The following is a 13,661-nucleotide window of genomic DNA, read 5'->3' on the forward strand; positions in this document are numbered from 1 at the left end:
CCATCTTTAGGGCTTCTACTTGCCCCTGGGCCCGTGTAGTTCCCTAGGGAAAACCTGAACACGGGGGAGCTGGTGCCTTTCTCTTTTGCCTCTTACCTGCGTTGTTGCCGTAAGTAAATGTGGCTGAACTGTTGCTGTCAGTTTGGCTGTTGCCCTAATGGACTACCTTGACAACTGTGGTTCAACAAGGAGCATTGCAAAGTCGCATGAAAAAGGATGTGGATCCTGGAGAGAGTGAAGAATTGGGCCAAATGTATCAAATATTATTCTTTCCTTATTAATTAGCTAGAATATTTCCTTTAAAAGATTTTTAAAATTTTTATTTAACAATTATTCATTTTTGTGAGATAGAGAGAGACAGAGCATGAGTGGGAGACGGGCAGAGAGTGAGGGAGACACAGAATCCGAAGCAGGCTCCAGGCTCTGAGCTGTCAGCACAGAGCCCAACACAAGGCTCAAACTCATGAACCGTGAGATCATGACCAGAGCTGAAGTTGGACGCTTAACTGACTGAGCCACCCAGGCGCCCCCCCCCGCCAAAATGTTTATTTACTTATTTTGAAAGAGAGAGGGCACACATGCTCACAGGGGGAGGGGCAGAGAGATCGGGAGAGAATCCCAAGCAGGCTCCCTGCTGTCAGCACAGAGCCCAACTCACAGCTCAAATCCACAGACTGTGAGATCATGACCTGAGCCGAAATCAGGAGTCAGATGCTTAGCTGGCTGAGTCACCCAAGCGCCCCCAGAATATTTCTATAAAAAGAAACTTACTAGTTTTTCAAAATAGTTGGTTGATACTTAGCATGTTCAAAAGCTAACAAATAAATCTTGTAAGATTTTTTAAAAATTAACTATGGATTTCAAACATTTGTTACTTCAAAATCTATTGCAATTATTAATCTGATTTTGCTTAAATGATTCCATCTTTTGCTAGTGAGAACTTTATGAAGTTACACCTGAACCTTTCTTATATGACCAAGTAGTCTTTGATAGCTTCATTGTTTCTGGTATGACAGGATGCTTCAGACTTCACATCAGGCATTCAACACTTAATTTTATAATATATAGACAGATCCAGGGATGGAGGGTCAACTTAATTTTTAATATATTTGAAGAGAGTTTATTTTCAGTTGGAAGATTAAGTAAGTTTGTGACCAGGACAAATTGTATATAAAATATGCTTTAAAAATTCAAAATTTTAAATGTGGTAGTGAGATTGTTTTCACCATGTTTCAGGAGAGTCAAGCCATGTCTGGTGAGGGCTAACTTCAGAGAGAATAAGGGGGACAATCATCATTGTGTCTTATGTCAGCTTCATCCTCCCTTCAGTACTGAATCGAGGGCCCAGAATGTGACATCTTGCTACCATTGCTAAAACCTAGTATTCATCTTTGGCTTTACCCAAACCTTTTAGATGGCACATACATCTCTCCTGTAGTCAAACGTATTTAATTCATCAAGTACTAACAAGTACTAACTGAGCTCTACCATTGTATAAAAGCAACCAACTGGGGCATGTGGGTGGCTAAGTCAGTTGAGCATCCGACTTCGGCTCAGGTAATGATCTTGCGGTCTGTGAGTTCGAGCCCCACGTCAGGCTCTATGCTGACAGCTCAGAGCCTGGAGCCTGCTTCAGATTCTGTGTCTCCCTCTCTCTCTGCCCCCTCCCCCGCTCATGCTCCGTCTTTCTCTCTGTCAAAAATAAATAAACATTAAAAAAAAAAAAACAACCAACTGGGCTCTGTAAAATACAGAAGAAATATATGAGAAAGGTGAAATATATTCCCTGCTTATACAGTCAGGCTGGAGAGACAAGATACAGGAAGAATTAGATTTTGATCCCAGGTAATATGTTATTATACGTTCAAACAAGTGACACTAATACTTATTGCTATGGGATTTCAGAGGACAGAGATTAATTAGCTTAGGATGGTCTGAGATGGATTTATGGAGGATTGTTCCTTGATCCAAATACTGAAAAATGAGTGTCATTTCCATGGGTTGAAGTAGAAAGGGAGTGGGGAACATGAGCAGTTTATAAAGATGAGAGTAAAAATGGCCTGCAGGACAGTGGGGGTGGCTGGCTGCTTTGCAGCAGAGGGCACAGGCTGGAAAGCTGAGTAGATACATTGCAATACATGGGCCAGAATCAATCTCCTGGCAATTTGAATGCTAGGCTGAAGAGCTCAGATTTCAGAAAAGCATTTGCCCTTCGTCTCAGCTGCCAAGGTCTTTTCTGTTAACCAATAGCTAGCATATTTATTTCAGAAAAAAATCCAAGTGTATGATTAAAGTAGGAAAAAACTATCAGAGTTTGAAGTGGTAATAGAGTTTGCAGAGTAGAGACTTAAGTGAATGGTAAGGAAAATAAGGTAGTAAACTCAAAGAGAAGAGTCTACTCACTTATGTAACAAATATTTATTGAATACAAACGTGCAAATCATGGGCTAGGCACTGAGAATGGAGAAGAGTACCATTCATTAAGAACTTATTAACGGTTTGAATAATTGAAGAAGAATCAACACCTTAATATAGATGACTTAATAATTTATTTCCTAACAGTAGAATTTCAGGCTGTGTACTAGTCCACAGAGGAGGTGTTTTTTGTCATACTTGCCTTTCCTGTCATCTCAGGTGATCCAACATGCTCACGCCTACACTACACCCATGTGTTATGCCACACTTGAAAAGTGAATTGAACTCCTCCAAACTGTTAATCTCATTCTCTACACTCTCGTATTCTTGGCTTTTAAGAGCTCCCAGGAGGACAAGGGAGCAGTAAAGCAAGGGTTCTGAAAAGTTGAAGACAACAACATTAAGCGTAAGCTAGCTGCTCTGGAGCGGGGACCTTATTTAGGAATATTTGTCAGAGAGCATTTATCATGCACTCATTCCATCAGTAAATATTAATTTAGCTCCTTTTATATTTTAGACACTGATCTAGATGCTGGGGATACAGTCGTGAACAAGACTGTAAACCTTCCTGTACCCATGGAGCTGATAATCTGGTGGAAAACAAACGAATAGTGGTAAGTGCTATGAAGAAAAGTATACAGCGAGGCAGGGTGATGAAGAGTGACGGGGGTGGGAGTGGGTGCAGTGATGGGAAGGCAGTAATTTTAGATTGGGTGGATTGGGGAGAAACCTCTCTGAGGAGATGACATGGAACACTTCAGGAATAGTGTTCCAGGAGAAAGAATGGCAGATACAAAGGCTCTAATGCAGGAAGGGCTAAGCATGGCGGAGGTACTGCAAGAAGGCAGTGTGGATGGAATCCTGTGAGCAGGGGGATACATGGCAGGAGAGGGAGGTAGGGGCCAGTGTATCTAGGGTCTTGTAGGTTCTGTAGGAATACTGGATTATTCAGTGTGATAAGAACTGTGGATGGTTTTGAGAATGGGAATGATATGACTTGATTTATATTTTTAGATGATCATTCTAAATACAGTCTGGAGAAAAAGACTGTATAGGGGAACCGTGGATGCAGGTCTGTAGATGCACTGTTGGTAATCGAGGTGAGAAGTGACAGCGGTTTGGACTAGGGTGTGGGGGGAGAGGTTGTGAAAAGTGCCCAGACTTTTGAAGGTGGAGCTGGCAGAACTTGTTGATGTACTTGGGTGTGAGAAAAAAGGTGAATAAAGGCTAACACTCCCCTACCCCAGGGTGAATGGTACGCCCATTTTCTGAGATGGTGAAAGGCCGGGGGAGGAGAAGGTTTGGCACTTATTATTTGCTGAACGATCCAGTAAATCCAACAATCAATGATGGTCCAGAGTGAGGTAAGATGATAAGTGCATGTAGTGGCCGGGAATCATTCTAGATCATCAGAGAATTTCAGGCATTGGGGTATAGAAGCCCTTGAAAAAAGAGAATTTACGAGTGCCGTGGCAGAAAGAAAATTAGCTAGTAGTTAGCACTGGACTGAAGCTCAGAACATTTTCAGGGTTTGAAATAAGGGATGGAAGAGAAAGAATTAGGCATTTCCCCCTAAGGCCTCTAACTTTTACGTTGACCGTGTTCCTCCATTGATCTACTATTTTAGACGCTCAAGAAAGTAAATTTTTTTCTTGATTGTGTAGGAATAAGCTGCCCCTTCAGCTGGAACAGGGAGCTAGAGTATCTCTCCATCCAAGTTTTACAGGCTTTCATCCAAATCTAGCATTGGCATATGTTGCCTAATAAGAAAAGCACAACACTTCCTGAATTGGCTTAACTCCATCTCACACATGAACCTTGCTGTAGCCACATAAGTAAACCATGCTTATAGCAGATGGCGGAGGTGTAGTTTCCATTTGAGCAAACTGTCTTTCACTCTTCTCAGCTGTATGCATTCAAGCAACTGCCAAGAGTAAGTTAATTTTCCTTATTTTATTTTGCACATATGTAATTTTAAAATTCTTTATTTTGAAAACTTTAAATTTCCAGAACATTGCCAAGAATTGTACAATGAACTCTCATATACTCTTCCTCTAGACTAATTGCTGGCATTATGCTATATTTGCCTTACCACCATCTCTTTAGATGTATATATTCATATAACTACACATACACGTGTATTATTATTACTGCTATTTGTGTTGTGGAACCACTTAGTGTAAGTTACAGATACCATAACCCTTTATCTTTTCCTGATGTATTTCCTGATATTCTCTTATATAACCACAGACAATGACCAGGTCCAGTAAATTTAACTTTGATACCCATTACCATCTAATGCACAGTCCATATTCAAATTGTACTTGATGTCCTAGTAATGGCCTTTATAGCTTTTTTTCTTCTGATTCATTGCACTGTATTTAGTTGTCACCTTATGACATATTTGATGTTCTTCTTTTCCTGTCTCTATAGTCATAACTTATGTTGTAAGTCTTTCCCTCTTTATTTAAGTCACTAAGCTATTAACCATTTAAGGGGAGGGGAGGACAAGGCTAGGGGAGGACAAAAAAGTAGAGAAGAAATTTCCCGTTATGTTATTTCTTGAGAAGACAATACTTCCATTCATGACATGACAAGACTATAGCTTCAAAGCTTCAAGTGTGAAATAAGGTATATGTAAGAGCTCAAGGAATTTAGAGAATAAGGGAGGAAAGAGAAAAAGGAAGGAGGAAAAGGAAGAAGGAGAGACAGAGAGGGAAAGAGAGGGAGAGGGAGAGAGGGGGAGAGAGAGAGAGAGAGAGGCAGAAGCACCATAGGGTCAGGGTTAGCCTTCAACTTAGAGAGCCCAACTCTCTGAGGTGGGCTGGGCATTTCTTTACTGGATACTAAAGTAGGAGTGTAACCTGCACCAAAGGTTTTAATTCATGTAATTCTACCTTGGTCCTTAGGTTGAGAGTCATTGTAACACAATCCGAAAACATCACGGTAAGCCAAACAAACTGTTCATCCTGTGCATTCTTCTGATGTTGGTTGGATCTATTTTGGTTTGCAGGTTTGAGACGTCTATATTGACCTCAAAACACATCATTCTACATATGTGTTCCCAGTAGGGGCAATCCTCCAGGGAAAATTTAGTTTACTGTTCAGTAAATCTGTGAGTAACGTATTTCCATTCATTACACCAAGGTATCTCAGCCTCAGCACTATTGACATTTTGGGATAGGACCATTGTTGGCACTACCGCCATTCTTTGTTAAGGGGATATCCTAAGTTTTAAAGGTGTTTAGTACCATTATTTGCCTCTACTCACTAGATACCAGTAGCACCTACCCCATTGTGATAACCATAACATATCTCCAGAGGTTGCCACATGTCCTTTGCAGGGTTAAAATCAGCCCACTGAGAACCACATTAGACGGAACTCCTCAGGGATGGGGCCATTTCTGATTAACTTATTATTGTGTGATAAGCACCATGTTTGCTACAGGATAAGTACGTGGTAAAGAGCAAGCTAGTGAATTAAAGTGCTATATTTGTGCTAATTTGCTCAGTATCCCTATTATGTTTGTACTCCGTTGTCTCCACTACAGACTTTCTCAGGGATTGAACAAGGAAGGGCTGGCTTGGCTCCATGTAATCTTTATGATGAAAATACATTTCAATTAATAATCAAAGTCCTCGTTGGCCCATCAAATGCAGATGAATAAATACAACCCAGTATGCAATTACTGATCTTCCTCAACTGATGATAGAGTTACGGGCTGATAAGCCCATCATAAATTGAGACTATTCTAAGTCGAAAATGCTTTTAATACACCTAGCCTACCAAACATCATAGCTTAGCCTTGCCTATCTTAAATGTGCTTAGAACACTTACCTTAGCCCACAGGAGGACAGTATCATCAAACACAAAGCCTATTTTATAATGAAGTGATGACTGTCTCATGGAACTGATTGACTATTGTACTGAAAGTGAAAATCCGAATGGCTACATGGATCCACGGCGGTTGTAAGTGTATTGCTTGTTTGCCCTCGTGACTGTAAGGCCGGCTGGGAGCTGCAGCCCGCTGCCCAGATCACAAGAGAGGATCCTATCGTGTATCACTAGCCTGGGAAAAGATCCAATTTCAAGTTTCAAAGTACAGTTCCAAGTGAATGCATATCACTTTCACATCACCATAAGAAAAATTAAAAATTGACATATGAAAAATCATTAAGTCCAACCATATTTAGCTGGGGACCATCTGTATATTCAGATCTATTCATTTCATTTATTAAAGGAAAAGATCATTGACAGTTTAAGGGGGGGGCAGGGAAGGTGGTGGGACAAAGACAGCTGACATCTCTCACTGAAAATTCCTGGGTGGAATATACAGAGGGGCGGGTTTTAATGCCCTTGGGGGAATGATCAACTTGGTCTGTTGGGAAAATTGAAGGGTCAATCATCTAAACTACAAGAGACTCCTTTTTAGCTGTAACAGATGCACAGTGTGCAAAAGAACCTTTTGTTTATTTTCATCAGACTGGAAAGGCACGGAGAGATGGGGTGTATGTTAAATCACCGCATTTAAAATACTACCTTAATCTGCGCAGGATGCTAGTAGAGGGGGAGGCTGGGTAGGTAGGGGGCAGGGGTACACAGGAACTCTATATACTTTCTGCTCAGTTTTGCAGTGAACCTAAAACTGCTTTAAAAAAAAAAGTCTATGGGGAAAAAAGAAATGTCTTAACATTTGCTAAGACATTAATGCTAAGTTTAGTGGACTCAAACTACATTTTTCAAATTTTCCTATTTCATGTGTCCTTCTCATACTTAATGACCTCAAAAATCATACGGTTTCAGTGATAACAGCTGCTCCAAGGAGACGATAATGATGCAAACTCCTGGCAGGGGGAGAAGCTGAAGTGAAGGTCATTCTAAGATGAGGCTTTTCTGACAGCTTCGGCTGCCTGGTTTTTTTCACCACCCGCACCTCCCTGATTTTCAAAGTACCTATTTTATACTAATTGAACTGCAGTTTAAAACCCTTGAAAGCACAACACAGAGGATTTTTGGAAGGCGAAGCAACACTTCAGGTATTTTAGATTTTGCAAGATTCAGCTTTTAACATCTGGCCTAACAATATCCACATAAATGATAGCTCACTACTTAAAAAAAGGAGAGAGATCGAAGATTTAAATGCATCTTCTAGGAGGCAAATTAAGGAGATTTTCAGCAGGATTTATACTCCCCCCACCTCCTGCAACACAGTGTTCTGGTTGCCACACCCTATCATTACATTAGTTGGTTCCCCTCCTTTTCCTGGCTTGGAGCAGCACTCTGCTTTGCCACCTGTTAATCCCATTTCATGCTTTGGAGTTGCCCACTTGACCACTGGTTTTATCTTTGATATTTTCTAGCAGCTGTCATAGATAGCACAGGATAGGATTTGACAACACTGTTCTGTATTTCTTGCTCAGTTCCGACGCTTCTACCTGCTCAGCCAGTTTTACCCACTCAACAGATATGCGAATATGCTCCAGGGACTCTCTGAGGCACTGAAATATGCACATTGTGCTGTTGGGAAGATATTTAATACTCTTGGTGGCGATACCACATCCAATTCATCGGCAAGTTCTGTTTCTAAAACCTATCTTAAGGTTGTCCAGTTGTCTACATTTTCATGCCTTCTCATCAAGCCTGAGACACCATTGTCTCAGGACTCCCACAGTGACCTTCTGATCTCTCCATTTCCTCTTAACCCACTCCCTATGTGTGCTTCCTATGGCAGCCAGAGCAATTTCTTTTTTTAACATCACCCAGAATGTTGTTGCTTCCTTGCTTAAAACTGATCAATGGCTTCCCATCACACTAAGAAGGGAATCTTAACTTTTTACTATGAGCCTCAGGACTCTGCACATGGGCTGCCACTTGCCACTCCCATCTCATGTTCGTGTTGAACACCTGGTCTTCTTTATTTTTTGTTTAATGTTTTGATTTTTTTAAAGTTTATTTATTTATGTTGAGAGAGAGAGAATGAGCAGGGTAGGGGCAGAGACAGGAAGGAGAGAGAGAATTCCAAGCAGTCTCCATGAACCATGGAGCCTCGAACCCATGAACCATGATATCAGGACGTGAGCTGAAACCAAGATCGGATGCTTGATTACACCTAGTCTTTCTTAAACCCACCTGCTGATTCCTCCATGGGGTTGCTCTCCCCACAGACTGCAGTTCTCCATTACTGGCTCAGTCTCAGTCTTTAGAACCAAAGTCATCTGCTTAGGGCCTTCCCTGACAGATCTATTGGAAATGAGCCTTTCCTACTTAGTAACATGTCTCCATGTTTACTTCCTTCTGAGCATTTATCACAATCCATATTTGCTTATCTATGTACCTCTCCCTTCTAGAAAATAAACTTCATAATATAAGGGCCCTATTTGTTTTGTTTATTGCTATATCTCTAGGTACCTTGAGGTTAAGGTCATTCTTAGATGGTCCAGTATCTTGAATAGAGGATGGAACACAGTTGGCACTCAATAAATATTTGTAGAGCCGATGGATATTTGCCCCATATTGTCTAGCAATGGTCATTCAAGAGAACATCAATAAATACTTTTTGATCAATTGCCCTATGAGGGCCTATGATAGAAAACAATACCTTGGCAGAATTATGTTTTGAGTTATAGTTCTACATTTTGTTCTCCAGAGTTACTAGGAATTATAACATCATAAACTTATGGTATAAAATATTTAGTGTAAGTGATATATATATTATATATTATACATATATATTATATATTATATGTATATGTATATATGTATATATAATAATAATATATAATATATACACATATACATTAGTACAAACATGTATTGCAACACTTTCTAAAGGATGTCCTATGCATAAAATGGCACACTTAAATATTTAAAAATTATAACATTATGAATAAACTTCACTTACTAACATGTATTTTTTGTGAGCTCCAGAAGCAAAACCAGGTCCTTGAAGTCTTGTCTGAAGCAAAGGTCCCAGAGCCATCTTAGGATTTCTCAGGGATGTAACTCGCCACAGAAGCAACTCCCCTTCAATAGAATCACTTCCTAGGAAACACCCTCTCACTTGGTTAGGGGTAACTTAGTGATGTGGTCATTTTCTGTGCCCCCCACACATTCCTGGGTACAAACCAGGAGAATGAAAGTGGTGATGGAGAACAGTGCTTTTAAGGAATGGGCTCAGTCATTTTAGGTCACTAAGTATAAAAGTCTCCCTGTTTAGACTTAGTATTAGTAAGTTGAATCTTTTTATGAATTAATCTCAAAGGGGAGAGGAACTCTTTCACGATTGCAAAACATAAGCCTGCCTCCATGTGACAGATGACTCTCAAAAGTCAAATGGGGCCTGGACAAATTGAACTCCTACTACATGAACTACCCAGCATGGACAACTTGTAGCAGGACACTATTTTTAGTACCTTTGGTTTATAACCTGAATTCACCCAGGCTTTAAGTGGGTACAAGTTCACAGTATCAGCTAGATCTCTCGTTTCACTGGCTTGAACTCTTATCCGTACACATACATAATGCTGGGCCTCATGCCCTGAAAGATCTCCTATACCCCTCTAGTGATTTCTGGAGTCTAGATGCTCCAAACATGTGCTCACACAAGAGCCTTCTCTCTCTTTTGGATGGTGCTTAATTCATGAGGATGAAACCATAATGAATGGGATTCATGCCTTACAAAAGCAGCTCCAGAGAGAGATTAGTGAGATCAGTGACCATGTGAGGGCAGTGAGACACAGTCCTGTCTATGAACTAGGAAAAGGGCCCTCACTTAAATGCAACCGTGCCTTCATTTTGAACTTCCCAGCCTCCAGAACTGTGAGAAATAAATTTCTGTTATTTATGAGTTACCCAGTTTGTGGTATTTCGTTATAGCAGCCTAGATGGACTAAGGTCGCCTCCCTTTGGGCCACAGTGAATAGTGCTGCTATGAACATGCGTGTACCTGTAAGTGAGCTTTCTCTTACCGGGTGAAACCACTACATTTGGGGCACCACAGAGGGCTTCTACCTCTCAGCATCATTGTTGCACTGCTATGCACCCTCAACAATGACTTTGATGGCATTAAGGTTGTGTGGTTCTCATTTTGTGTGTTGTGTTCTATTCTTTTAGAATGCCGCTTGTTTCTCAATTTCTTACAGAATTTTGAAAGGAAGAGCCCTTTCTCTGTTACTTCTTTCTGCTAGTGTTCAGTGAGGCTGATATGCTAGAAATGAGAATAATATAAGATTTTACTTAACATTGCTCCTTTTCTCTGAGGACCAAGACTTTCTTACAGGGCCACAGACTTGCTTCTGGCTTCTTTCTTTCTTAGGATGAGCCATTTTCAAGAAAAACCTTGGTCTTCATGTGCCTGCCAATGAGTCCCAGATAATTCCAAATGCCTCTTAGACTCCAGCTAGAGCTCCTATTACATATAGATAAAAGGATTCATGGTTAAACCTTCAATAATGGGTACATAATGGTTTGGGTTAACTTGACTATAGCAAATACATGTGGTTGTTTATTTAGATGTTTACTGGTTGTGGTTTTAAAATATGTCCACGAATTTGATACTTCCCTCTATCAAAGGTGGAGCCTAATTCTCACACCCTCTATCCTTTCCACCTCTCCAGTATATGGGCTGGACTTGGTGACCTGTTTCTAATGAGTAGAATATGGTGAAAGTGATGGAGTTGCTCTAGGAGCTAGGTCATAGAAGACACTGTGGTTTCTTCCTTGCTCTCCCTCATACTGCTTGCTCTGGAGGAAGCCAGCAAGCCACCATGTCATGAAGCCACTTAAGTAGTCTGTAGAGAGGTTCACTAAGGGAGGAACTGAGGCCTCCTGTCCTTAGCCATGGGAGTTTCCCATCTTAAAAGCAGAGCCTTCAGCCCTGTTCCAGCCTTCAGGTGATGGCAGCCCAGCCGCCATCTTGATTGCAGCCTCATGAAGAAACCTTGAGCCAGAACCACTAAGCCAAGCCACTCCCAAATTCCTGACCCACAGAAACTGAAAATTTGTTATAAAGCAATATATAATTAGTATATTTATTGAATGAGCTAGACTTTGCAGGATGCAAACAGGTAATAAGAGTATTCTTTCTCGCTTTTTTTACCTAATAAATATGCCTTCTCTGTTTTTTGCTGCTCAGGATGAAATAATAGGCATGTTGTTTAGCTTTTCTGGACATTTTTGGGTATTAAAGAGTCCATTTTTGTCTAATAATCTTGTAATTTGAGCTCGTATACAATTTAAGTTTCATCCCTCTGCCAACTCAGGGATACATTTCAGGCCTGAAAGCATGTGGTTGGGAGGGAAGTGTGGTTGGTTTATTTCCCATCTTTCTCTACTTCCTCTCCCCCACTCCATAGGCTGTGTCTGATGCCTCTGCAGGTAGGGGGTTGGGTAGAGGAATGAAGCCAGGTAAGGAACAGAAAAGGTCTTGACTGGTTTGGTGGCATTATGACATTTGTGACTTCTGGGAATGGCACAGTGGTACACTCATTTGCCTGTACCAACTTGCAAGAGCTAATTGTTCAATTATCAGGGATATTAGGTGGTTGTTAAACCTAGCCATCATTAAAAATTAAATTATTACATAAACTTACAATTGTTTTAAAATAAAAGATAATAAATTCTTATCACTTCCTACTTAACTGCATTTGACTGCAATCTATGTTCCTGAGTTTACTCATGTCTACTGCATCTGCAAGGTGGAAGTACTTTATTGTGTGCTTTTTTTTTTAACGTTTTTATTTATTTTTGAGACAGAGAGAGACAGAGCATGAATGGGGGAGGGGCAGAGAGAGAGGGAGACACAGAATCGGAAGCAGGCTCCAGGCTCTGAGCCATCAGCCCAGAGCCCGATGCGGGGCTCGAACTCACAGACCGTGAGATCGTGACCTGAGCTGAAGTCGGACGCTTAACCGACTGAGCCACCCAGGCGTCCCAAGGTGGAAGTACTTTATAATGGTGTTCTACCTTGCATCTTTTCCCAATGCCACGCAGATGTCATGTGGGTAGCCTGAAGTTGGCTGTGGTGGGAGTCTGGAGCCATGGAATTATACCTTGTAAATCAGAAATGCTACAAGTCTGGATCCTTTTCCTGAAGATCTAGTTGTTAAACCTTTACCAGAACATCTCTGCTATGGTATATTCTAAATGCAGATCTTCATTCTCCTGGAATGCCTCTGGTGGAAAATGTGTTTTCTATAGTTGCCTTTGCGTATGCTGTCTTATCTACTTGACCACTTAGAATTTTCCCCCCAAGTAGTTTTCTGTTAGGAATACCCCATTCCTCTAGGCAGCCCTAGTGTAGAGAGTTATCCAAATTGCTCCTTCCTATGGGGTTCCCTTCTGGCCCAGGAGGAACTCACCTTCTTTTGCCTCATCTGAAAGTACAGGCTGTTCCCATCAGAATTCCCTTTGCTCATCTTGCGGTCAGAGCTGTAAGCCTTCTGCAGGCTGCAGCTGCATCCTGTCACTCTCAGATTTGGACACCAGTCTTTGTGTTCCTTACTCTTGAGATAACATGTGCCACGACGTTTGAATGCTCTCTTGATGTGCCTGCCCCCTTGGTTGGCTTGAAGAGAAGCACACCTCCCAATTCCCTATGGGGATATTCAGATTACATGACAACTCTCTTCAAGTGAATATTTTCCCATATTTTGAATCCTTTCATGGATTCTTAGTCTGCATATACAGCTTGGATACAAATGGTGTGCTAATGGTACAACTGGAGTTGGACACCCCCTTTATAAGTCTCCCACAGACTGTTTTGAGACCTCACCTTAAAAAATGACTCTCTTTGCTACCTATTGTTTATTCTGTGTTTTGGGGCCTCTGCTCAAAGCAGAAGACAAGAATAGTCACATCTAACAACCTGTTACACATGTCTTAGCCTCAATCTGTTTTTCCTTTCAAGTCTTTTCAGTTGGGAGTTGAGGCAACGCAGGCTGTGCAAAGGCCACATGGGCTTCATAGGTTGCATGGGCTGAGAAAGGGTTCCAGGGACTATGAAGCTCAGTCTGAGTTGTTTACTTAGTGCCTAGCAGCAGATGGGAGCTCAGCTGTTGGTGCAAATGATAAGAGAGGAAAGATCCAACGCTGTGCTGGATGAGTGCTATCAGGTATCAAGTATCAGGAACAGAGCACAAGCCAAAGATGGGGGATACGAGAATAAGTTAGAAGCTGAGGTCAAGATCACATTGGGAAGTGGATATGGCTCTCAGAGAACTCATTACCATGCTCTAGCCGGCTGGCA

This window comes from Panthera tigris, chromosome C1 (genome assembly GCF_018350195.1).
Source record: "Panthera tigris isolate Pti1 chromosome C1, P.tigris_Pti1_mat1.1, whole genome shotgun sequence".
NCBI lineage: Eukaryota > Metazoa > Chordata > Mammalia > Carnivora > Felidae > Panthera > Panthera tigris.